At 44.0% G+C, this 15,077-nt stretch overlaps 1 long non-coding RNA gene across 1 annotated transcript; it reads right to left on the bottom strand.

Annotated features, from left to right (window-relative positions):
• Positions 1-10,283: 10,283 nt before the first annotated feature.
• LOC149980175 (uncharacterized) lies at positions 10,284-10,921 on the bottom strand. The gene is made up of 2 exons (XR_016483910.1): positions 10,848-10,921; positions 10,284-10,647 (listed from the first exon to the last, which is right to left on the bottom strand). It is a non-coding gene; the product is annotated as an uncharacterized LOC149980175 (long non-coding RNA).
• Between the last annotated feature and the right edge of the window lie 4,156 nt (positions 10,922-15,077).

The raw sequence follows: 15,077 nt of genomic DNA, 5'->3' as shown, positions 1-15,077 counted from the left end.
CTATAAGACGCTCACAACAACATGTGTAGCCACGGACACTGAGTGACGTCAAACCAATATTAGGAGCTATGTCTGATTAACAGTTTTCTGTGACTACAGGGGGACCTTCCTCTCTAGCCCCCTCCTGTATCATCAACCTGTCTCTTCAATATGAGTACAGCATGAGGTACTTTGTCCTGCTATTCCAAAACCATCAACAATTGCTTAATCATAGTAAGATTGGTTCAAAAAATAGATATTTTAACGAAGAACAACTGCAAGAAATGTAATTAAATTAAATGGAAGGGAAAAATATCAAAACATCCTGCATCCTCGTATAAAACATATAGCCCTGGTCTATGATGTGCTTCTCTCTATACATTAACTATTTAAAGCTATGGTGGATGGCATCTAAAACATAATATTTTCCCTATTGGTGAAACAAATACTGTCACAGAACTAGGACAGGGCTGTTATGTTTTGTATGAGAATGGCTTACCCAGTGCCCTACCAAACCCTGAACAAATGTTGCAAGCACATAGTTTACAAATACCCTTGCTTTGTCTATTTTGGATGACCTGCCAGCCCTCCCCTGGCACCCTGGTGTAATGCAGGTGGGGATCTTCAGTGGGCCCTCCTGATGGACAAGCAGGACATACGGGAAGAGTGGTATGGGGATGAGGGAGGTCTGGGGTACGTGGAAATCGGCCTTGGGATGAAGTTGTCTGAGCTACTGCCGTTGGCCAGGGATATGGTCACGTTCATGGTGCTGTAAACTATAGGCCGATCTTCTACTACTGTGAATGATTTTTGTATTTGTGGCTCAGTTGGCAGAGCATGGTGCTTGCAACGCCAGGGTTGTGGGTTCGATTCCCACTGGGGACCAGTATTTAAAATGTATGCTCTCTACTGTAAGTCTAAATGACTAAAATGTAAATCTGTAAATAATTCACTAAAGTTGTCTGCTTGTAATGGCCACCTACTGGTTTTCTTTCATGTTCTACACAAATACCATCAAGACCTCCAGTGGTGTCGGGTTACATACTGAGTGCTGCTGGGCCACTATCCATCAGTTCACCTCCAGTGGTGTCGGGTTACATACTGAGTGCTGGTGGGCCACTATCCATCAGTTCACCTCCAGTGGTGTCGGGTTACATACTGAGTGCTGGTGGGCCACTATCCATCAGTTCACCTCCAGTGGTGTCAGGTTACATACTGAGTGCTGCTGGGCCACTATCCATCAGTTCACCTCCAGTGGTGTCAGGTTACATACTGAGTGCTGGTGGGCCACTATCCATCAGTTCACCTCCAGTGGTGTCAGGTTACATACTGAGTGCTGGTGGGCCACTATCCATCAGTTCACCTCCAGTGGTGTCAGGTTACATACTGAGTGCAGCTGGGCCACTATCCATCAGTTCACCTCCAGTGGTGTCTGAGTGCTGGTGGGCCACTATCCATCAGTTCACCTCCAGTGGTGTCAGGTTACATACTGAGTGCAGCTGGGCCACTATCCATCAGTTCACCTCCAGTGGTGTCAGGTTACATACTGAGTGCTGGTGGGCCACTATCCATCAGTTCACCTCCAGTGGTGTCAGGTTACATACTGAGTGCTGGTGGGCCACTATCCATCAGTTCACCTCCAGTGGTGTCTGGTTACATACTGAGTGCTGGTGGGCCACTATCCATCAGTTCACCTCCAGTGGTGTCGGGTTACATACTGAGTGCTGGTGGGCCACTATCCATCAGTTCACCTCCAGTGGTGTCAGGTTACATACTGAGTGCTGGTGGGCCACTGTCCACCACCTTGGCATATAAGAGAATGGAGTTTGACGTTTAACATTGTAGACACGATTACAGGATATTATTTTTGTCTGAGAGTTACAAAGCAATAATATAACAACTTGCAAGCTTGTATGAATTTCACACAAAATGTTAATATACAATAGCTAAAGAATTTATGTATTAGTCAGTTTTGACTGGGTGGCACATGGGCCTAATCAAGCATAGATTGAGCAATGTCTGTTGGCCCTTCCAGAGATTGGACAGTTTGATGAGCTGAGCTGTTGATCTCTCTTCTCTGCGTCTGGGAGCATAGAGGATATGGCCATAGGGAGAGGTACTGTGCTGAACAATTGGCTGGTGTTTTTACAGACCTTTTACAATCCTCGCTCGACCAGCAACGCGTGCCAGTATTGTAGAAAACTCAATAACTATACCCGTTCCTAAAGCATCTAATCCCTCTGTGCTGAATGACTGCTGCCCTGTCACCTTCATCCTTAGTAATGAAATGCTTTGAGAAAATTGTGAAAAGTCATATTCTCAGCGCCACCCAGAAGCTCCTTGACCCGTTTCAGTTTGCCTATTAGCCCAGAAGAGGAGTTGATGATGCCATTCTTACTCTCCTCAGTATGGTCTATAGACATCTAGATGGTGCCAAATCCCATGGCAGGGTTCGGTTTGTTGACTTTTCTTCTGCCTTCAACACAATCCAGCCCTACATTCTGGCACGGAGACCGATTCAGGACCTCCTTAGATGGGGGGGCTGGTTTTGTGGCTGTTGGACTTCCTGAGCCAGAGGTCACAGCGGGTTAAAGTATGTCCCCACATGTGGAACGTACGCACCACCAACACAGGCTCTCCTCAGGGTTATGTTTTGTCCCCACTCCTGTACATCTTGTACACTAACAGTTGTACTAGTTCCCATCCTGACAGACACTTTGTTGAGTTCGCTGATGACACTGCCTTGATCAGCCTGTTGCGTGATGACTAGGAACACCATGACCTGGTCCTAAATGACTTTGTACAGTGGTGTAACGAATCACACTTGGTTCTCAATACCAACAAGACCAAAGATATGTGCATAGACTTCAGGAAGCGTACAACACCTACCTCTGCAACATCTATCAGAGGTCAGAACATAGAGATTGTAGAGGAATACAAATATCTGGGTGTCCTCTTGGACAATACGCTTCAGTGGAGTAAATGTACAGACCTGATCTATTAAAAGAGTCAACAGAGACTGTAGTTTCTCAGAAAGCTGTGATATTTGAACGTTGACTGTACAGTCGTGGCCAAAAGTATTTAGAATGACACAAATATTAATTTTCACAAAGTTTGCTGCTTCAGTGTGTTTAGATATTTTTGTCAGATGTTACTATGGAATACTGAAGTATGATTACAAGCATTTCATAAGTGTCAACGGCTTTTATTGACAATTACATGAAGTTGATGCAAATAATCAAAATTTGCAGTGTTGACCCTTCTGTTTCAAGACCTCTGCAATCTGCCCTGACATGCTGTCAATTAACTTCTGGGCCACATCCTGACTGATGGCAGCCCATTCTTGCATAATCAATGCTTGGAGTTTGTCAGAATTTGTGGGTTTTTGTTTGTCCACCCGCCTCTTGAGGATTGACCACAAGTTCTCAATGGGATTAAGGTCTGGGGAGTTTCCTGGCCATGGACCCAAAATATCGATGTTTTGTTCCCTGAGCCACTTAGTTATCACTTTTGCCTTATGGAAAGGTGCTCAATCATGCTGGAAAAGGCATTGTTCGTCAACAAACTGTTCCTGGATGGTTGGGAGAAGTTGCTCTCGGAGGATGTGTTGGTACCATTCTTTATTCATGGCTGTGTTCTTAGGCAAAATTGTGAGTGAGCCCACTCCCTTGGCTGAGAAGCAACCCCACACATGAATGGTCTCAGGATGCTTTACTGCTGGCATGACACAGGACTGTTGGTAGCACTCAACCTTGTCTTCTCCGGACAAGCTTTATTCCGGATGCCCCAAACAATCGGAAAGGGGATTCATCAGAGAAAACGACTTTACCCCAATCCTCAGCTGTCCAATCCCTGTACCTATTGCAGAATATCAGTCTGTCCCTGATGTTTTTCCTGGAGATAAGTGGCTTCTTTGCTGCCCTTCCTGACACCAGGCCATCCTCCAAAAGTCTTCACTTCACTGTGCGTACAGATGCACTCACACCTGCCTGCTGCTATTCCTGAGCAAGCTCTGTACTGGTGGTGCCCCGACCCCGCAGCTGAATCAACTTTAGAAGACAGTCCTGGCGTTTGCTGGACTTTCTTGGGCGCCCTGAAGCTTTCTTCACAACAATTGAACCACTCTCCTTGAAGTTCTTGATGATCCGATAAATGGTTGATTTAGGTGCAGTCTTACTGGCAGCAATATCCTTGCCCGTGAATACTTTTTTTGTGCAAAGCAATGATGACTGCACGTGTTTCCTTGCAGGTAACCATAGCCGACAGAGGACCACCCTCCTTTTGAAGCTTCCAGTCTGTTATTCGAACTCAATCAGCATGACAGAGTGATCTCCAGCCTTGTCCTCGTCAACACTCACACCTGTGTTAACGAGAGAATAACTGACATGTCAGCTGGTCCTTTTGTGACAGGGCTGAAATGCAGTGGAAATGTTTTTTTTGGATTCAGATCATTTGCATGGCAAAGAGGTACTTTGCAATTAATCTGATCACTCTTCATAACATTCTGGAGTATATGTAAATTGCCATCATACAAACTGAGGCACCAGACTTTGTGAAAATTAATACTTGTGTCATTCTCAAAACTTTTGGCCACGACTGTACTTTACTGATTCTGTTTTACAAATCTTTTATTGAGAGTATTTAAAGTTTTTGTATTGTTTGTTGTTTTGGCAATGCCACTGTCAGCCAGAGAAATATGCTGAGAAGGATTATCACCAAAACAAGCAAGGTACTTGGAGTCAAACAGGCCTGGATGAGATCTTTAAGGTCAGGGCCCTCCGCAAGGCTCACAAAATCATTTTAGACACAAGTACCCGGACTTTAAACTACTCCCCTCTGGGTGCAGGTATAGGGCACCCCTCGGCAGGAAAAACAGAACTAGACAATAATTTGTGCCAGGTGTGAAATCCCTCCTAAATAGCTTGGGCTAATGTTGCTATCAACCCAGTAAAACCAGCAGGCTAGTCACTTTTTATTGGTATGTAACTGTTCTGAAATTTGTTTTGTATTTAAAACGCCACATTAAATGTGTACATGACACTGCAACACAATGTCCCCATCGCAGTGCCACTAGTGATTGTGGGTTCGAGTCCAGGCTCTGTTGCAGTCGGCCGTGACTGGGAGACCCATGGGTGGCGCACAATTGGCCCAGCGTCGTCCGGGTTAGGGGAGGGTTTGGCCCGACATGGATGTCCTTGTCCCATCGCACACTAGCGACACCTGTGGCGGGCCGGGCACAGTGCATGCTGACATGGGCGCCAGGTGTACGGTGTTTCCTCTGACACATTAGTGCAGCTGGCTTCCGGGTTAAGTGGGCATTGTCAAGAAGCAGTGCGGCTTGGTTGGGTTGTGTTTCGGAGGATGCACGGCTCTCAACCTTCGCCTCTCCCGAGTCCTTACGGGAGTTGCAGCGATGAGACAAGACTGTAACTACCAATTGAACACCATGAAAAAGGGGTAAAAAAAAAGAACCCAGCGGGCGCCATCATTCTTAAATGGAAGAAGTTTGAAACCACCAAGACTCGTCCTAGAGCTGATCGACCGGCCAGACTGAGCAATCGGGGGAGAAGGGCCTTAGTCAGGGTGGTGACCAAGAACCCGATGGTCACTCGAACCTTCCAGAAGGGCAACCATCTCTGCAGCACCCCGCCAATCAGACCTTTATGGTAGATTTGCCAGACAGAAGCCACTCCGCAGTAAAAGCCACATGACAGCCTGCTTGGAGTTTGCTAAAGGGCACCTAAAGGACTCTCAGGCCATGAGAAACAACATTCTCTGGTCTGATGAAACCAAGATTGAATTCATTGGCCAAGTGTTACTTCTCAAGAGATCCTTGATGAAAACCTGCTCTAGAGCACTCAGGACCTCAGACTGGGACAAAGGTTCAACTTCCAACAGGACAACGACCCTAAACACACAGCCAAGACAACACAGGAGTGGCTTTGGGACAAGTCTCTGAATGTCGTTAAGTGGCCCAGCCAGAGCCCGGACTTGAACTGGATGGAACATCTCTGGAGAGACCTGAAAATAGCTGTGCAGTGACGCTCCCCATCCAACCTGAGAGCTTGAGAGGATCTGCAGAGAAGAATGAGAGAAATTCCCCAAATACAGGTGTGCCAAGCTTGTGGCGTCATACCCAAGAAGACTCGAGGCTGTAATCGCTACCAAAGGTGATTCAACAAAGTACTGAGTAAAGGCTCTGAATACTATTATTACTTTAATACTTGTTTTATTTTATTTTTGAATTTAACAGCAGAACAGTACAATACAATACAGCAAGTTTAAATACAACAAAAGGTCATTCAATCCTCAAAATAAAAAAATAATTAAAACAATGACAAATTACAAAAGAAATACAATTAGAATAGTAATAATACTAATAATGACTAAATAAGACAAATGACAAGAGATACCAACATATACACAAAGAAATACAAACAGTACTTTACAGAGAGACAATAGCTACATCAATCTACATTGATCTACATTGATCCGCCAACCCCAAGGGACGTGTTTCCATATAGTCCAGGAAGGTTTGCCGTATTTTCACAAAGTAGTTCCATTTATTGCTTAAAGTTAAAGTTAAAGGTAATCTCCATAGGAATACACTTATTCATTTCAGAGAGCCATCTTGTAATTGAGAGAGGGGGATCTGATTTCCATGTCAATCTAACACATTTTCTTACAGTGGCAAGGGTGATTTCTGTACATTTTATGTTGGTAGTTATTCCTCAAATTCACATTTGTGAAGTTACCCAGAAGGCATATTTTGGGGTCAAGTGGGGAAAGGACCTCTGTAATAAAGGTCAGGGTATCACAAACATCATGCCAGAAGGCTTGTAATTTAGTAAACTGCCAAGTAGAATGACAAAAAGTGCTTTCTGTTGTTCCACATCGAAAACACATTTCTGATATTTCAGGGTGATATCTATGTAAACTCTGAGGTGTCAGATAGAGTTGGTGGAGGAAGTTGTAATGTAGAAGTCTGTATTTGAGTAATCCCTATCTTGGGGGTGGAGCTGTCTCCGTGTCTTTCAAATGCAAGTCTTTCATTAAAGATATAGTGTATTTGGCTGGCTTAGTCAATGAGGTTGCTTTTGTTGAGGATTTATCAGAATCATTTTTTAAGTCGCCCCAACTTAGTGTTCCCTGAAATTCTGCTACCTTGAGGAATATATCTTGATAAAAAAATATCATAATTACAGTTGAAGTCGGAAGTTTACATACACCTTAACCAAATACATTTAAACTCAGTTTTTCACAATTCCTGACATTTAATCTTAGTAAAAATTCCCTGTTTTAGGTCAGTTAGGATCACCACTTTATTTTAAGAATGTGAAATGTCAGAACAATAGTAGAGCGAATTATGTATTTCAGCTTTTATTTCTTTCATCCCCTTCCCAGTGGGTCAGAAGTTTACATGCACTCAATTACTATTTGGTAGCATTGCCTTTAAATAGTTTAGCTTGGGTCAAACATTTTGTGTAGCCTTCCACAAGCTTCCCACAATAAGTTGGGTGAATTTTGGCCCATTCCTCCTGACAGAGCTGGTGTAACCAAGTCAGGTTTGTAGGCCTCCTTGCTCACACACGCTTTTTCAGTTCTGCCCACATTTTCTATTGGATTGAGGTCAGGGCTTTGTGATGGCCACTCCATTACCTTGACTTTGTTGTTCAAAAGCCATTTTGCCACAACTTTGGAAGTATGCTTGGGGTCATTGTCCATTTGGAAGACCCATTTGCGACCAAGCTTTAACTTCCTGACTGACGTGTTGAGATGTTGCTCCAATATATTCACATAATTTTCCGTCCTCATGATGCCATCTATTTTGTGAAGTGCACCAGTCCCACCTGCAGCAAAGCACCCCCACAACATGATGCTGCCACCCCCGTGCTTCACAGTTGGGATGGTGTTCTTCGGCTTGCAAGCCTCCCCCTTTTCCTCCAAACATAACAATGGTCATTATGGCCAAACAGTTCTATTTTTGTTTCATCAGACCGGAGAACATTTCTCCAAAAAGACCGTAGTCTAGCTTTTTATGGCGGTTTTGGAGCAGTGACTTCTTCCTTACTGAGCGGCCTTTCAGGTTATGTCGATATAGGACTTGTTTTACTGTGGATATAGATACTTTTGTACCTGTTTCCTCCACCATCTTCACAAAGTCCTTTGCTGTTATTCTGGGATTGATTTGCACTTTTTGCACCAAAGTACGTTCAACTCTAGGAGACAACGTGTCTCCTTCCTGAGCGGTATGACGGCTGCGTGTTCAGATGGTGTTTATACTTGCGTACTATTGTTTGTACAGATTAACGTGGTACCTTCAGGCATTTGGAAATTGCTCCCAAGGACGAACCAGACTTGTGGAGGTCTACAATTTTTTTTTTCTGAGGTCTTGGCTGATTTCTTTTGATTTTTCCATGATGTCAAGCAAAGAGGCACTGAGTTTGAAGGTAAGCCTTGAAATACATACACAAAAGTCCCTGTGATAAGGTTAGCGATAAACTGAACTCACAACTGAACAGAACTACACCATTGTCTTAAATATCTTTAATGGTCTCGTTGCAAAAGCTAAATTGTCGCTATGGGACTTTGAAGCACGTGTGCCGATCTTGGAGTAAACTGACGATAGCAAAGATTATAGCAAACACCATAGAAACGGAATTGGTGCTTGCTAGCTTTGCAAATTCAGCTATTGTTGGAAGCCAGCCAATATGAAACAAACTATATTAAAATGACAAAAGGTTACAGCATATGTTGTGTAAATGGTGAACTCATACAGCTGTCAACTCTTGTCACTGCAATCCATTTCACATTGAGACACACTCAAGATGATTTGCTGGCAAAGCAGTGGATCACTATAGGGCAGAATTTTTTTAAAGTGTTGGATGGTGTGGAGGTTCAGTTTGGCGACCGTTTTGACCAGGACAGTCTAAACATTCTGCAAAAGTTGGAAAGAGTGCTTCTCATTGGGGAGTTGGATGAGTCTCTAGATCAGTACCCTGAGCTGAACATAGATTCTCTTTCAGTGCAGTTGCCTCTCTTTCGCAACAAACACCCCTGTATCAACAGTTGAGAGGCAGCAGAGGTCCTCAGGGGGCTTCCAGTGGAGGTGCGGGGGTTGGTTGACCAAGTTGAGGTGCTGATCAGAATTGTGTCTGTAATGTACATAAAGACAGGCTGGACAGGCTTGAGGGAAAATATCTGCCAGCAATTTGTTGGATCCATTGAAACCCTCAAACATATGTTTGGTTATTTTGTTCAGTAGTGTGTATAACAGTGGTTCTCAACCTATTTTGAGTACTGGAATCCCTGCATATTTTGAGGAAAGGCAGGCAAGGTTTTGAGTGGTCCTCAGGGACCTCCACCCCCTCTATATGTAAAGTTAGTGGAATCCTTGTGCTGCTGAATACGTTCATTACACTTTTTTATTTCATGGACCCCTTGCCATTACACCAGGGACCCCTAGTGGTCCACCTAAGAGAGAATAAAGTAGACGGCACGGGTCAAAATGTTGATTTATGACCCTGTGTCCATGATGACGTATACATCAAATCAAATCAAATGTATTTATATAGCCCTTCATACATCAGCTGATATCTCAAAGTGCTGTATAGAAACCCAGCCTAAAACCCCAAACAGCAAGCAATGCAGGTGTAGAAGCATACATGTCCAAATATGGGCCTCCGGCCAGGACATCCTGTTCCTGTGGTCACGTGTTAGAGGGTGTGTTATTTTATATCCATATTGCATCCTTTGAAGTTGTTATGCTGATTGATGTCTAAGGACCTGGTTGAACTGGGGGGGTTCTGTGTTTGAACTTTTGAAAGAGTATGGCCCCACACCCCCAGTTTTATTGTCCTTATGGTTGCTATCTATGAAGCAGGAGTGTGTGTGTGTGTGTGTGTGTTAGAAACAAGAAATGTGTATGTGTGTGTGATGTGTGTGTGTTAGAAACAAGGTTCCTTGGCATTGTGTCCATTTCAAGCTTTCAACAACAATAAAACAGCCATCTAAATAATGTTTCTCAGCCTAGTTTCCTATTTAGTTCTCTTTATATGTACATGCACAAAGCTTCCAGATGGCTCCAGCCTAAGGATTTTCAGTGCATGTACACCTGGGGAGATTAGAACCCCAAAGAAAAGATCCTAAAGGTCATTTCAGATTCAGGTTTATCATGACAGCCTCTTTATGAAAGGCCTTTACTTATGGCTAAACAGCTTCTACACAGCTTATTAATTAATGCTGTGGGATAAAATCAGGTGTTTCTAGGTGGGCTTAAACAAATCTACAGTGAAACAAACATGTACACTTTACATACATATTTATTGACTTTTAAAAAGACCACAATAACATGACAGAATTTGTGCAAATGCGACAATCTGCTAGTGGATATTAAATGTACAACAGTAGTATTCTGTAACAAGCAATACGTGTTAAATATGTGGCACAGGCAATCATGACAGCCTCTTTATGAAAGGCCTTTACTTAAGGCTAAACAGTTTTCTACCCATCTTATTAATTAATGATGTGGGCATACCCAGGATTTACATGCAGGATGGTTGATCTACACATGGAGGGAAAACTTACGGAGTTTTGATGGAGCGGGCAAGCGTCTTTGCGATGGTGAATTTGAAACGGATAATGGTCAGGGCTAACCGGACCCTTTATCTGTAAGAAATAGTAAACATTTTGAATTATAACGTGTGTTAAAATGTATGTACTAAATTTTTTAATTAAATCACTGGTTTTAAAAATGTATCTCACGCTTTAACGATAGGGGAAGCGGTAATTTCATATTTCGGTTTAGGGGGTTATTAACTTTATGGAAAACAATATTCACACTATGTGGATTATAAACATGTACATACATAGATCTTGATGTGTTGGCTCTCTAACAGGGATGAGTGGGGATTCATAGTACAACAGGAGTCTTCTGTAACCTGCAATACGTGTTAAATATGTTTTACATACATCCATGACTGAATGGTTTCACAAACTCCCTTTAAAGGTTTTGTAAGAAAGTTGTAACAGGCCAGTCTAGAGATGAACCTAGAGACACCAAAACATCAACGTTTAGAGCAGCTTGGAGATTATTACCCATGTAAGGGGGAGCAAAGAGCTGATTTACCCAACTCTGTACAAACCCCGATGAACATGTACCCATTATAAAACAAAATGGTCTACGGTCAAATGCATCTATAGTTTTTAATGAGTGGTCGCTGCTTCCGGCGCCGACAGAGATGGCAGCCTCGCTGCGCGTTCCTAGGAAACTATGCAGTTTTTTGTTTTTTTGTGTTATTTCTTACATTGGTACCCCAGGTCATCTTAGGTTTCATTACATACAGTCGAGAAGAACTACTGAACGTAAGAGCAGCGTCAACTCACCATCAGTACGACCAAGAATATGACTTTCGCGAAGCAGATCCTGTGTTCTGCCTTTCACCCAGGACAACGGAATGGATCCCAGCCGGCAACCCAAAAAAACAACTTCGTAAAAGGGGGAAACGGAGCGGTTTTCTGATCAGACTCCGGAGACGGGCGCATCGTGCACCACTCCCTTGCATTCTTCTCGCCAATGTCCAGTCTCTTGACAACAAGGTTGATGAAATCCGAGCAAGGGTAGCATTCCAGAGGGACATCAGAGACTGTAACATTCTTTGCTTCACGGAAACATGGCTCACTGGAGAGACGCTATCGGAGTCGGTGCAGCCAACTGGTTTCTCCACGCATCGCGCAGACAGAAACAAACATCTTTCTGGTAAGAAGAGGGGCGGGGGCGTGTGCTTCATGGTTAACGTGACGTGGTGTGATCATAACAACATACAGGTACTCAAGTCCTTCTGTTCACCTGATTTAGAATTCCTCACAATCAAATGTCGACTGCATTATCTACCAAGGGAATTCTCTTCGATTATATTCACAGCCGTATATATTCCCCCCCAAGCAGACACATCGATGGCTCTGAACTAACTTTATTTGACTCTTTGCAAACTGGAATCCATTTATCCGGAGGCTGCATTCATTGTAGCTGGGGATTTTAACAAGGCTAATCTGAAAACAATTTTATCAGCATATCGATTGCGCAACCAGGGCTGGAAAAACCTTGGATCACTGCTATTCTAACTTCCGCGACGCATATAAGGCCCTGCCACGCCCTCCTTTCGGAAAAGCTGACCACGACTGCATTTTGTTGATCCCTGCCTACAGACAGAAACTAAAACAAGAAGCTCCCGCGCTGAGGTCTGTTCAACGCTGGTCCGACCAATCTGATTCCACACTCCAAGACTGCTTCCATCACGTGGACTGGGATATGTTTCGTATTGCGTCAGACAACAACATTGACGAATATGCTGATTCGGTGAGCGAGTTCATTAGAACGTGCGTTGAAGATGTCGTTCCCATAGCAACGATTAAAACATTCCCAAACCAGAAACCGTGGATTGATGGCAGCATTCGCGTGAAACTGAAAGCTCGAACCACTGCTTTTAATCAGGGCAAGGTGACCCGGAAACATGACCGAATACAAAGTGTAACTATTCCCTCCACAAGGCAATCAAACAAGCTAAGCGTCAGTATAGAGACAAAGTAGAATCTCAATTCAACGGCTCAGACACAAGAGGTATGTGGCAGGGTCTACAGTCAATCACGGATTACAAAAAGAAAACCAGCCCCGTCACGGACCAGGATGTCTTGCTCCCAGGCAGACTAAATAACTTTTTTGCCCGCTTTGAGGACAATACAGTGCCACTGACAGGGCCCGCAACTAAAACATGCAGACTCTCCTTCACTGCAGCCGACGTGAGGAAAACATTTAAACGTGTCAACCCTCGCAAGGCTGCAGGCCCAGACGGCATCCCCAGCCGCGCCCTCAGAGCATGCGCAGACCAGCTGGCTGGTGTGTTTACGGACATATTCAATCAATCCCTATTCCAGTCTGTTGTTCCCACATGCTTAAAGAGGGCCACCATTGTTCCTGTTCCCAAGAAAGCTAAGGTAACTGAGCTAAACGACTACCGTCACTCACTTCCGTCATCATGAAGTGCTTTGAGAGACTAGTCAAGGACCATATCACCTCCACCCTACCTGACACCCTAGACCCACTCCAATTTGCTTTACCGCCCAAATAGGTCCACAGACGATGCAATCTCAACCACACTGCACACTGCCCTAACCATCTGGACAAGAGGAATACCTATGTGAGAGTGCTGTTCATCGACTACAGCTCGGCATTTAACACCATAGTGCCCTCCAAGCTCGTCATCAAGCTCGAGACCCTGGGTCTCGACCCCGCCCTGTGCAACTGGGTACTGGACTTCCTGACGGGCCGCCCCCAGGTGGTGAGGGTAGGCAACAACATTTCCACCCCGCTGATCCTCAACACTGGGGCCCCACAAGGGTGCGTTCTGAGCCCTCTCCTGTACTCCCTGTTCACCCACGACTGCGTGGCCACGCACGCCTCCAACTCAATCATCAAGTTTGCGGACGACACAACAGTGGTAGGCTTGATTACCAACAACTACGAGACGGCCTACAGGGAGGAGGTGAGGGCCCTCGGAGTGTGGTGTCAGGAAAATAACCTCACACTCAACGTCAACAAAACTAAGGAGATGATTGTGGACTTCAGGAAACAGCAGAGGGAACACTCCCCTATCCACATCGATGGAACAGTAGTGGAGAGGGTAGTAAGTTTTAAGTTCCTCGGCGTACACATCACAGACAAACTGAATTGGTCCACCCACACAGACAGCATCGTGAAGAAGGCGCAGCAGTGCCTCTTCAACCTCAGGAGGCTGAAGAAATTCGGCTTGTCACCAAAAGCACTCACAAACTTCTACAGATGCACAATCGAGAGCATCCTGTCGGGCTGTATCACCGCCTGGTACGGCAACTGCTCCGCCCACAACCGTAAGGCTCTCCAGAGGGTAGTGAGGTCTGCACAACGCATCACCGGGGGCAAACTACCTGCCCTCCAGGACACCTACACCACCCGATGTCACAGGAAGGCCATAATGATCATCAAGGACAACAACCACCCGAGCCACTGCCTGTTCACCCCGCTATCATCCAGAAGGCGAGGTCAGTACAGGTGCATCAAAGCTGGGACCGAGAGACTGAAAAACAGCTTCTATCTCAAGGCCATCAGACTGTTAACCTGTTGCGACGAGCAATCCCGTATCCGGGAGCGTAATTATAGCCTCAAGCTCATTACCATAACGCAACGTTAACTATTCATGAAAATCGCAAATTAAATGAAATAAATATATTAGCTCACAAGCTTAGCCTTTTGTTAACAACAATGTCATCTCAGATTTTCAAAAAATGCTTTTCAACCATAGCTACACAAGCATTTGTGTAAGAGTATTGATAGCTAGCATAGCATTAAGCCTAGCATTCAGCAGGCAACATTTTCACAAAAACAAGAAAAGCATTCAAATAAAATAATTTACCTTTGAAGAACTTCGGATGTTTTCAATGAGGAGACTCCTAGTTAGATAGCAAATGTTCAGTTTTTCCAAAAAGATTATTTGTGTAGGAGAAATCGCTCCATTTTGTTCATCACGTTTGGCTAAGAAAAAAAAAACGTATCCGGGAGCGTAATTACAGCCTCAAGCTCATTACCATAACGCAACGTTAACTAGTCATGAAAATCGCAAATGAAATGAAATAAATATATTAGCTCACAAGCTTAGCCTTTTGTTAACAACACTGTCATCTCAGATTTTCAAAAAATGCTTTTCAACCATAGCTACACAAGCATTTGTGTAAGAGTATTGATAGCTAGCATAGCATTAAGCCTAGCATTCAGCAGGCAACATTTTCACAAAACAAGAAAAGCATTCAAATAAAATAATTTACCTTAGAAGAACTTCGGATGTTTTCAATGAGGAGACACTCAGTTAGATAGCAAATGTTCAGTTTTTCCAAAAATATTATTTGTGTAGGAGAAATCGCTCCGTTTTGTTCATCACGTCACCAAATAACTCCATAATATCGACAGAAACATGGCAAACGTTGTTTAGAATCAATCCTCAAGGTGTTTTTCACATATCTATTCGATGATAAGTCACTCCTGGCAGTTTGGTTTCTCTTCTGTTCAA

Source organism: Oncorhynchus mykiss, chromosome 10, assembly GCF_057628025.1.
Source record: "Oncorhynchus mykiss isolate SJ-2025 chromosome 10, ASM5762802v1, whole genome shotgun sequence".
Taxonomy (NCBI): domain Eukaryota; kingdom Metazoa; phylum Chordata; class Actinopteri; order Salmoniformes; family Salmonidae; genus Oncorhynchus; species Oncorhynchus mykiss.
This window is presented reverse-complemented; position numbering and strand designations above follow the sequence as displayed.